The following is a 12,439-nucleotide window of genomic DNA, read 5'->3' as shown; positions in this document are numbered from 1 at the left end:
ATATAAATGCTAACTGTGGTTTATCAGTGTTTTCATACAAAATCAGTGTTTTCGTAAAGAACAACTGGAGACAAGTCTTGGTTAGAAATAGAATACAGAAATGCAGAAGCACAATTTGCTGATCTAGAGAATGAGATTCTGTACATCATCTTAGCAATTTTGGAGTTGGGGTTATCCTTAGGAATACTATCTCCAGAGTCAAGATCCCGATGGGTATGTCATTCATCCAGCATTTTTAAAAAGCCACCATATAAGGTACCCACAATAGAAAATGGCATGTAGACATGTGAGAAAAAGGAGAGCTAGACTAAAGATCATAGTACCATGTAGGACTGGCAAAGTACAAGCTTCTGTGGGAGCTTAGCAAGAACGTAAGCTAGAATTGTTTGGGAAATGTAAAGCAGTGTAAATAAAATAAGGATTTGGTGTAATGATACATTCAAAAGATATAAGGCTTTCATTGTTGTTGGTATTATTGTTGTTCTGCTCTTAAATAACAATTTTTTCCAACTATACAAGCCATAGCTGTTGTATTCTAATGACATATAAACAGCAAAACACAAAGAAAACAAAATCATTCCTAGTCCCCCAGCATACACCTACTATTTGCATTTTAGTGTACTTACTTTTTTAGTATTTTTTAATGCATACCTATGTAACTATATTTTCCTTTGGGAAAAAAATGATATCCTAGTAATACATTGGTGTGTAGCATGTGTCTATTTTAGATATTCGTTATGTTCAGTAGCATAGATTTTTAAAAAATGCTTAAATCTCCCCCACGGTACTTCAGGAAGCAGAGGTTCCGGTTTCTAGATCTTGTCTTACTATGTATTAGTTGTACAGTTTTGAATAAATCCCTTAAGTGATCTGAAATTCCAACCTTTTGTTTGCAAAATGCAGATAATAGCCAATATTTATTAAACGAGCACCGCTCAAAGTATTTCTGATGCATTATCTGACATAATCTTCCTAGGGTTATATTTCAGGTAGCTGTTATATTTTCTAAAATTTTGAATAAAGAGACTGAGGCACAAAGAGTAAGTTAAGTGACTTACCCAAAGTCTCATAGCCAAACAGGAATGGAGTCAAGATTCCAAAGCAGGCGGGTTGTCTCCTCTACTTCCACTAGTGATGAAAGTCTTTTCCGTTCTAAAGGTGGGAGACGAGACACGTGATTTCTTAACTCCCTACCTATTCTAAATGGCCTATGAAATGAACATTTTCCTAATATGATTTTCTTAATTGAAAAAAAAAATGCAAATCCAGTTTCTCTCAAAGAACTTATTTCTCTGCTCAATTTTATGTTGGATGAAGAATCTCCTTCACATGCATGTGTCGCTCCATGATTCTTTGCGTAAGAGCAACCGGCTTCTTGCTAAATCTTGTATTTTCCAAGCACTTTCACCCATATTATCACAATTGACAACAAATGATTATTGATGCTGAACTGGCCAGGACAGTTTGTGGTGTTTAGCATTTGGTGATGGGAGCCCAGTGTTCATACCTAGACAAGTAAATACTCAGAAGACTGAGACAAGTTACTCAGTCAGCAGATGGAAAGATTCCTTGTCTGGGCTCCATACCTTATAGGTCTGCCTTTCATGCATCCATTCTTCCATTCAAAATACACTCACTGAGTGCTTGCTAACATGTATACTAAAAATGGAAAAAAATACAGCCATTGAATCCTTCCTGGGTATCAGGCCCTGATCAGGATACAGCAGTCAGACAAAATCCATGTTCTCCTCAATCTTATATTGAAACATGCAAGTTTAATGAATCATTAGGACTCCTCTTGTGGGGAGATAACAAATAAATGAAAATATCTGTAGAATGGGATATTAGGCAGTGATACATACTATTTTAGTTAAGATGGCGTTAAGGAAGACCCCTCTGAGTAAATAAGAGATATTAGAACAGAGCCTTAAATGTTGTGTAGAAGACCAAGAAATTAAATGTTAGAGGAAAGAGTATTCCTGGTAAAAGAATAATAAATTCTTCAGACAGAAGACAAATTCAAATTCCTTCAGACAGAGACAATTTTATGTTTGAGAAGAGAAGGCAAAAAAACAGTGGGCCTATAGCAGAGCAAATCAAAGAAAGAATTAGTGAACTTGAAGTCAGAGAGGAGATCTGGGCTAGGTAATAAAGGAACTAGATGGCCATCATAAGAAATTTGGATATAATTCTAATTTTAATACACTGAAGATCTAAGGAGAAGACATATTTGAATACTAATTAACATATTTTATATAATATATGTAACTAATATATTTGAGTACTAATGAATGATACTTGGATATTATTCAAATTTCAGCGATCTCATTTCCATTTGAATTTCAATACATGGAGGTCTAAGGAGAGGAGTGATTTGATCACTTTGATACCCAAAAAAGATAGTCATTTTCCCCAGACATTTACATATAGTCTGGGAAAGATTCTCCGTAGAGAAGCAAGAACAGAAGCAGGAAGACCATGTGGTTTGGTAAAAGGTCATCTGAAAAGAGATGATGGAGGTTTGCTCTAAGGTTAGGGTGGTGAAGGTGACAGAAATGTACTTCAATCTTCCACATGTCCCATTGTTGATTTTTATCCCAGAAGAATGTGCATCATTCTTCTCAATCTTCTTATATATTATTCCACATCCCTAACTCTTAACTTCATTTCTTCTCTTCCCCCAACTTTGGATTTGACAGCACTGACCCCTCAGATTCTTGATCACCTTCCCCTTCCCCACCAAGGTAGTTGGATATGTCTGAACTGAATTCAGCTGCTTTCCTAACTGCATCAAGATATATTCGGACCCCAGCGGACCCCTCTAACTCAAAGCCCCAACTCAGGCCCACCAGCCCAAGCCCCGTCTAACCTACTTGATGGCCTGGGATAACAGCACTCTGCAGGTGGAGATTTGCACTCAACCACGAGAATGCCTCACATGACTGACAAGTACACAAAAATAACTATGATTGCACTAAAGCTTAAAAATCTATCTTCCCTTTACTAATGATGTCAAGCAGCATCATTGTATTTCTGCATTTTTCCCCTCAGACACTTTAAGTAGATAACCTATATCTAAAGATAGAACTTTTCTCTTGAGGCTTTCTGATGACTTCAGAATTTTGTATTACCCTATATTCAGTACATTAGGATACAGAGTATCCTATTTTGACTCTAGGAAGCGTTTTCTCAGAAGGCTTGTACAATGCACCATTTCCTGTTTTTTGCTATTCCACACACACACACACACACACACACAACCCAAAAAGCCACCAAAAGATATTTTGTATGTCAACAGCTTGCTGTTTACAGAGAGGAACCTGACAGTTATGATTAATCAAGTAAAACCTCCATGCTCCAAGATTGGCAGTAATGGCATGCATTTTCCAGTTGTGAAAAGTTTCCTCCTGCAGGCAGTGAAAGAAATGTGTTTCCTTAACGTCTTCTCTTGCTTTGATCTTTGCCCAGCGTTCATTCCAAGACCAAGCAAATGTGGGCGCTCCACTCAACTCTCAAAATATATGCTTTGCTGGCAGTCCCACTGAGTCAACCACTAACATTTTCCACATGATTCTACTACGAATTAAATTATAAAGAACAGAAAACCTAGTGGGTTTGCTTTGCTCTGAATTATATTTCTCTACCCCTCAAGTGTCAGTTTTCTCTGTCCTGGTTTCCCCCTCTCCTTGCCACAGCCAAGCTCTTCTTCTCCTGTTTCCTCCTTTGGTCTCTCTTCCCCTCTTCTTGGTGTTAGGAGTATGGGAAGTTGAGGCAGCAAACTCTGTTTCCCATAATGCCTCTGCAACTTATTAACTGCAGGACCAAAGCAAATTGTGTAACTTCTGGGAGCCTCCGTTCTTTCTGCTCTACAGTGGAGATTATGACACATAGTTTGCATGGCGTTTGTGAAGATTTGAGAGCCCATGCATGGAAAGGAGTTACCATAATCCTGCACAATAGCAAGTGCCACTCATCCCATACTGTTTGACCATGCAGATCTCATTGAAAATCCTCTTTTGAGAAAGGACAATCTCTTGAGAAGGAACAGTCTTTTAAGAAAGTTGAATTTTTTTTTAAATGCATTTCAAATAAACCTTGGACATTCTATGTATGCCCCCTGGACCAGTATTGGGCTTCCTTCCCATCCTAGGCAGGTACCTCAGAAGCCAAAGGTGCATTTGCTCCCATCCATATAAGAGATGCTCTATGCAGGTGTTTACATTACAAACATTCCTCGCTATGTATGCCAAGAGAATGAATTCTGCAGCAGAAAATAAGTTAGGCATCTTGCTTACCCCTCCTTTCCAAATGTTAAGAGTGCCTCTGCTTTCTGCCTCTAGCATGAGGGGGAGGTACATGAGACGGGAAGCTCAGCATGTAGGTGGCTACCGTGAGAGAACTCTCAAAACTTGTCAATGGGTCCACCAGGTGAGAAAGAATAAGAATATTAATTCCTGATATTTATTGAGCACCAATTACATATTTGGTTCTGGCTACATTGAAAAATTCAGTTATTAGGTCTCTAAGACTGAAGGTCAAACACTATTTGCAGTGGTCTCAATATGGAAAGGAGTTGGGTGAAAACATGAGTCTCTTTAGAAAACCAGACTCTCTCTGTGTGGTTTGTTGTCCCCAGCTGCCTGACAGGCTTCTGACATCTCCAGGTAGTGAGCTCGCCAGCACTGATAGAATGAAATGATCCAACTGGGTTTCACTGGGAGTACCTAGGGACATTTATAGTTTTGCTGACTTTCTGAAGTAAGGAGGCAGCTTCATAATTCTGTAACTCACCTGCTCCTATTCCTGGGCAACCTATCCCTGGTCTGCAGGGGAAGAGGCCTTGACTCAGCTGAACACAGACTCAGGATAAGGCATGCTGAGCCCTGCAACTCGGACCCAGAAGAAACTTGAACCTACATCTTCTTCAATAAGAAAGCAGACATGTTGGCTCAGTGAACACTAACATATGCATATATTGAGCAATAAATGCAGGGGTGGAATAAGCAGTATTTCTTTTCCAATTAGAGGCATTTTGGTCCCTTGGAAAACTTCAGAAGCAGAACAATTTTTCACTGTTTGGCTCGAACAAAAACTCATTCAGGCTTATAAATTGGCAAAGGGCAGACTAATGATAAATACTTATCCTAAATCACATTTTCCATAGACCCTCTAATTTCCAAGAGTTTTACCTTAAAAAGAATCACAGAGAAAAATCTGGACTGACAGTTCACAATAACGACATAATATTAACAGGATGTCAGAGTTTACAGGGCTTTCCCATTTCCTCTGTAAAAGCCTTACCATTACCAAAACATGCAGTCACCACTTTGCCTTTCAACCGTTGCTTTTCAAAGCTATTCCTTCATTTTTTTTTCATGTTTTTCAAAGCTATTCATTCCTTTTCCTATTCATTCAACAAATGTTTCTTGAGTACCTACTATGTACAATTACTGGACTAGATTCAGAGGGTGATAATTGTAATAATAATGGTAATGACAATAAAGCAAGACAATAACAATAACATTAAAACCCATACAGTATTTTTATGCTATTTACCATGTGCCCAGCACACTATTCTGAACATGTCACATATATATAACACAGGTAATCTTTGTAACAACCTTCACAAGTATTTCTTGTAAACTGCTCAGCGACCTTTCTAGAATGTCACCTGATGCCTGTGCCAACCCTTGTTGTCAGCCTTCCCACAGTCCCTTTGCTGACCACCAAGATGGTCTCTTCTGGACCATCTTGTCCTCTAATGGAACCCTTATTCTGGAAGTACCAAGAAGTCTTTAAATCAGGAGCTCAGGAATATTTGGAGAAAGTTGTTCCTCAGTGACCCAGGGAGCTAAATAAAACAAACTTTGGATTTAACTGAGAACAAAATGAGAGGAAATTAGCAAAAGAGAACCTTGACCCCAGGCTCAAGTTTCCAGGACTGAGCCGGCCAACCTGAGAATGAAACCCAAGATTTCAACATTATGTTAACCTCTGTCAGGTTAAAAGAGTAGTAAAACTGCACTTGTAACTATATCCCTATATATAGTTTTGGCCCCGAGAGCTGAAAACTTCAGAACTAGAAATAACCTTCACACATGGAGAATCTGAAGTCTAAACAGGTAAAGATACATATTCCGGGTCAGATAAATTCGTGGTCTTAAGGCCAGGGTAACACAGAATTACAACCCAGAGAGCCAAGCTCAATATTCACCAAGTCATCGACTGCCTGAATCTTCCCTACAATATTACAGCCTTGCCAAGTGATTATAGAGCCCACACTTGCACTTTTCAAATTATGCGGCACTCTCTTATCTCTGGAGGAGTGCATTCATATGTCGGATAGTCCCAACTCTTATGAAGTCCTTCCATATTTTGACCTGCAATCTCTCCCCATGCGGCTTCCTTCATTCAGGGACCCACAGCTTCCATTTATCCCTTTTCCATGTCAAGTTAATCAAAGACCTGGCAGCTCCTTTGGCCAGGCTCAATACCCCAAGTTCCTCCAACCCTTCCTTTTGTAATTTAAACAATAACCAAGTTCTCCTAGCTTTACAAGAAACAAGGATTTACGATGGTTTAAAGCATGAGCTTTACAAACATAAAGCTGTGGACTGAATCTGTTCTATATGTACATTAGTGTCTAAGGGTAGTTTACTTCCTATAACCACACCATGGGTTCCTTTTATGTAAATCGGTGATGGCAATATGCACCTCAAAGTGCTGTTGGGGTGAATCAATGAAAGGCTATACATGAAACTCCAAGCATCGTATCTAACACGTCATAGGAATTCAAAATCTATTTAAATAAATGAATGAACTCCTGGTTGGGAGCTAATAAAGAAGGTTTATAGAATGAATAGCAGACCTGAAGAACTCCCTGTGGAGGAGAGTGCCAAAGGAAATATAAAAGAGAAGGATCCAAATGAGAACCCAAAGGGGCCACAGGTGACAAGCTTCTCTGTGGGGGCCACTCTTTGACAAGTTCATCAGCCATCTAACGAGCGGTGTGTTTCATGCTCCTGACTCTGCTCATTAAGGGCAGAAGAGGGAAGAGTCTTAAATTCAAGTCTTTTTAAACTGATTCTGGACGTTCTATAAAGGTCTGACCACAGACTAATTTGAAAGCCCAAACACGAAGTTATTTTGGGAATGGGAGAAAAGGTACTTTATATCTTTTTTTTCCCCCCTTCTACAAAAACAGCTGAACAGACTTTCCTAACCCTTTCCCAAAAGTTTCATGTTTGGGCTGAGCTCAGCCCTGGAAGTCCTCACTCTCAGGAGGAAGGCCTGAGAAAGCCATTAAAAGCAAATGAAAGCCTGGAATGGAAATACACAGGGAAGATGGGAATTCAATTGGCTTTTTCTCCCAGGTGATCCGTCTTGCAATAACAGGAAGATGAAACCAAAGCAAAGTATCTCAAGGATCATATCTCCTAAATCACTATAAAGTTTAGCATAGCATCGAGGAGAGACCAACAGACAACCTGATTTGCACTGGTCATGGCTCATCCTTTGATTACCAGGGTTATCTGTGGTAAATGACTGACACTTCCTGAGATTTTGAAGAAGATCAAATAAAAGAATCCAGCTTGGTATATGTGCGACACAGGTGTTATACCATTTCATGAGGTGTAAAGTGACATACTGCGATCAATCTTTGTCCTATTAGTATCATGAGCTTGAAATAATTAATACCTGGAATCCATACTCTTTCTTCTGTTCCTTGGCTGTTTGGCCTCTCCTCCCCCTCCTCCTCTCTCTCTCCAGGCTCTTGGTAGTAAACACGGCACTGACACATTATCCACCCCACTTCCCAACAAAATTGTATCAAAGTGAAAGAACCACATGCATTGAGGGATAAAATGTGACACAGGAAAAAAGTGGGGGAAGAGACCAAAGAGTCTGATAAGCATCTGACAGGGCATGGAACAATCCCCACAGCAAACGATTATCTAGTCCAGGTTGAGAAACCCTGACCTATAACTTGTAGAACCTAAGGATATAGTGGGATCAGGGCCTGGGAGGGGGGTACTAGTTAGACCGAAGATCTTGAATATCAGACTAAAATCCTTCCCAAAGGTAATGGGTATATTACAGGATTCAAGGTATGAAGAAAATAGAATTTTAGCAAGATGTGTATTACAAAGTTTTGTCTAATATGTTAGGGCATGGAGACACCAGAGAGTTCTAAGTATCCTGATGCGAATTCATATATTTTACATAGTATTATGGTTATAATGCCCCAACACCTAGCTGAAAAGTGAAAGCATCTTTCAACGGGCTAAATTTATCTCCTTGGCTTCTATAGACAAAAAGGCTAGATTTCTGTTCTTTCCATTTTAACCAATGGAAAGGGCTCCCTCTACACGTTGGCAAGACAATTAAAGGGGATGAGAGGTGTTGATTTAGTCTAACTAATAGTTTGGCATAATGTAGACGAAACATCTGGTTGATTGGTGCTTTCATTCTTCACTTGGTGGTTTTGACATGAAGGAATCATAATCATTGTTGGATACTTGCTAGTCATCATTGTAAACCCAGATGATAACAGGGTAGAATGAACTGGTCCTAAAATAAAGAATCACAGGTACGAATCTTCAACCTGAAAGACCATTGCTTATAAGAAAGGGGAGCTCTAGAATTGAGAATGATGGACTCAAGAATAACCTTCATTTATGTTTCCCTGTAACTGCTCCTATCCAAATACGCTCTCAGTTTCCTTATACTCATGGGAAGTTTGTGCAACGCATAAAAGCCTTCATAAAAGTTTCTCTGATGATCCTGTGAATAGTGTTATATATAATGCATAAAAACTTTGATTGGTAAAAGCTACTACGATCACTGCATCAGAGTCTTGTTAAAGTTAGAGGAGAAAAAATTCTATGGTTCATAATGTAGTGCCTTTCATGATTACAAGATGGGGGGGAGGTAACCTGACTCCAATATCTGCTTTCCTTACCTTTCCTGACACATATTGACATTGTCATTCATTTTTGGTATCAGTGCTACATACCTGCGTAGCAACAGTGAACAACAATAGATATTATCTCTGTGTTCTTAGAACTTAAAGTCTAGTAAAACAAATTAGTAATCAAATAATCATATAACTTCTGATGAATTAAAAATAGTCCCATTTCTTTACTACTTCATTCATCAGAAAGTGGTGTTTTACTTCTCTCCCTTTGAATCTGGATGGCCTTGTGACTTACTGTTATCCACAGAATGTGTTGAAAGTGACACTGAGCCAGGTCTGGACTCAAACTGTAAAAAGCCTGTCAGCTTCCACCCTTGTTCCTGGAAGTTAGCCATCAAGGGGTGAGGAATATTTGTCTAGACCGTTGAATAACGGAGCCCACATGGAGAGAGACCGGGGAAGGTGAGAAGCCGTGTTGATCATGGCAGGGCCGAAAGATCTCCCCACTGAACGTAGCCACATCAGCAAACACATCTCACAATGTGGAACAGGAAAACTACCCAGCTGAACCCAGTCAACCCAAAGACTTGTGAGAAATTTAAATTGCCATTGGTTTAAACCACAAAGTATGCAGGTCATTTGCTGCAGGGTGATAGCAAAAATACATCATATCTAAGGTAGACCTCTACCACATTCTCTTTCTATCACACTACCTTTTTTAATTTTCTTTAAAGTTCAAATTGCTACCTAAAATTATTTTTTTATTTTTCTGTTGTCTCCCACAACAACAAGAAAAACTCTGACAACAGGGACTTCGCCTGTACTGCTTCTTGCTGTAACGCTTGTGCCTGGAGCAATGCCTGGCATAGAACTGAATGCTCAATAAATATTTGTAAATATTTATATTACAATATTAAATATTTACATTAAATTTACTATAGATGGACAGTTGCAACTAGGATAGATGAAGTTAACTAAGAAGAAGATGTTGCTGGAACAGTTTCTACATGAGGAAATTAGAAGGGCACCTGGGTGGCTCAGTTGGTTAAGCGTCTGCCTTCTGTTCAGGTCATGATCCCAGAGTCCTGTGATGGAGCCCGCATTGGGCTCTCCAATCAGTGGGAGTCTACTTGTCCCTCTGCATCTGCCCTTCCTCCTGCTCATTCTCTCTCTCTCTTTCTCAAATAAATAAATAAAATCTTTAAAACTTATTAAGGAAATAAACAAACAAATAAATAAACAAACAACTGCTGAGGGAAGTCAGAGAAGATATGACTTGTTTTGATAAAATCTTCACATGATCATGTCCAGCAGGAGAGTGGGGATTGTTTTCTTCCTAGTTTATTGTTCGATTAACTGTTATCTCATAAAGGATATTATCACGTTAAACTTTCTATTGAGGCAGAATATAAAATTTTTTTTAAAGATTTTATTTATTTATTTGACAGACAGAGATCACAAGTAGGCAGAGAAGCAGGCAGAGAGAGAGGAAGAAGCAGGATCCCTGCTGAGCAGAGAGCCCGATGCAGGGCTCAATCCCAGGACCCTGGGATCATGACCCGAGCCAAAGGCAGAGGCTTTAACCCACTGAGCCACCCAGGTGCCACCTAGAATATTTTTAAAACTATATTTAAAGCACTTTCTAAGGATACAGCTACTAATTAATTAAGTAGGTAAAGAATTCCCTGAGGTATCAGAAATTCATTTTACAAAAATTGCTCAGGAAAAGAAGATGATGAATCTGCTCTATTACTCCACTAGAAATTGAAATTAAAGAGAAAATTTTTGCTCAATTTGAAGCAATACTTTTTTCTAAGTGTGAGGAAAGTTTTTAAAAGAGCATTTTGTTTCCAAAGCAGAGTTCATTTGGGAATTTCTTTACATAAAGAAAGGGTTGTTGGTTTTTTTGCTTTTTTAATATTTTATTTATTTATTTGACACAGAGAGAGAGAGAGAGACAGAGACAGGGAGAGAGGGAACACAAGCAGGGGGAATAGGAGAGGGAGAGGCAGGCTTCCTGCTGAGCAGGAAGGACAATGTGGGGCTCAGTCCCAGGGTCCTGGGATCATGACCTGAGCTGAAGGCAGATGCTTAACAACTGAGCCACCCAGGCGCCCCAAAGAAAGAGTTCTTAAAAGAGGAAGTCAGCAAGAGAGAAACATGGGAATATCTTTCCTCCTTCTTCCTAGAAAATACTTGCTGGGAAAGAGGAAAGCAGAAGAGGTCCAAAATTAAGAGATCCAAACACCAGAGTGCCGTGGACACATTGTCTCAGGGCTGTGAATGAGATGTTGAGTAAGCAGCTAAGACCCTTCCTTTAAAGCCAAACAATGACGATAGGAAAATGAAGATCAAAAAGAGAAAAAGAATTAAAGTGAAAAGGAAATAATACAGCTAATGTCACTTTTGATGTGTGTGTAAAATATATATCAGGATGGTGGTAAAATTAAATAAGTCTATTTTCTTCCTTACACTTTTATATATTTTATAATTTTTTTTAAAGATTTAGTTGTTTGTTTTAGAGAGAGAGTGTGAGCAGGTGGAGGGACAGAGGGAGAGAGATAATCTCAAGCTGACTCTATGCGGAGCACAGAGCCCAATGCAGGACTCAGTCCTGCAACCATGAGCTCATGACCTAAGCTGAAACCAAGAGTCAGACACTTAACAGACTGAGCTATTCAGGTGCCCCATCAATGTTGGTTTTATATACATACACACATACATATAATAAATATATATAAATATATATACATGTACATACAAATATATGCATACTTACCTATACATATATATTTATACAAATAAAATACATGTGAACATGTATTTACAATATATATATATTTATATATAAATATATATGCATATATGTAATATCTATGAATATAAACATATATGAATCTTGGGTTTCTATTTGTCTTAAAATTTTTCTTTAAATCACTGTTTTAGATGAATGGATAATAAAGATGTGGTATATATACACAATGGAATACTATGCAGCCATCAAAAAATGAAATGTTGCCATTTGCGACAACGTGGATGAAACTAGAGGGTATTATGCTTAGCGAAATAAGTCAAAGAAAGACAATTATCCTATGATCTCCCTGATATGAGAAAATTGAGAAGCAACGTGGGGGGTTTAGGGGGTAGGAAAAGAATAAATGAAACAAGGTGGGATTGGGAGGGAGACAAACCGTAAGAGACTCTTGATCTCACAAAACAAATTGAGGGCTGCTGGGGGTGGAGGGTAGGGATTGGGTGTTTGGGTTATGGACATTGGGGAGGGTATGTGCTGTGGTGAGTGCTGTGAAGTGTAAGCCTAGGGATTCACAGACCTGTACCCCTGGGGCTAATAATACATTATATGTTAATAAATCACTGTTTTGATCTTGACTCAAAGCTTAGTTTTGTCTGTCTTAACAGAAGATTAGGTAAATTGTTTAGCATAAATGGAACGGATATTCATACTTATATGACTCTGAGTTGAGTCTGAGCAAAAAATACTGTCACTTGATATACAGAGAG

The 12,439-nt window shown here is 38.8% G+C and overlaps 1 protein-coding gene across 1 annotated transcript in view; it reads right to left on the bottom strand.

Annotated features, from left to right (window-relative positions):
- CCDC34 (coiled-coil domain containing 34) overlaps nucleotides 1–12,439 on the bottom strand; it is a 333,393-nt gene that overhangs the window by 21,461 nt on the left and 299,493 nt on the right. The window contains exon 9 of the transcript XR_009405454.1: nucleotides 1,059–1,152. The gene's annotated coding sequence lies outside the window, so the exon portion shown is untranslated. The remainder of the gene's footprint in view (nucleotides 1–1,058; nucleotides 1,153–12,439) is intronic.

This window comes from Mustela nigripes, chromosome 1 (assembly GCF_022355385.1).
Source record: "Mustela nigripes isolate SB6536 chromosome 1, MUSNIG.SB6536, whole genome shotgun sequence".
Lineage (NCBI taxonomy): Eukaryota > Metazoa > Chordata > Mammalia > Carnivora > Mustelidae > Mustela > Mustela nigripes.
The sequence above is the reverse complement of the archived record's forward strand: the minus strand, read 5'-3'. Positions and strand labels throughout refer to the sequence as shown.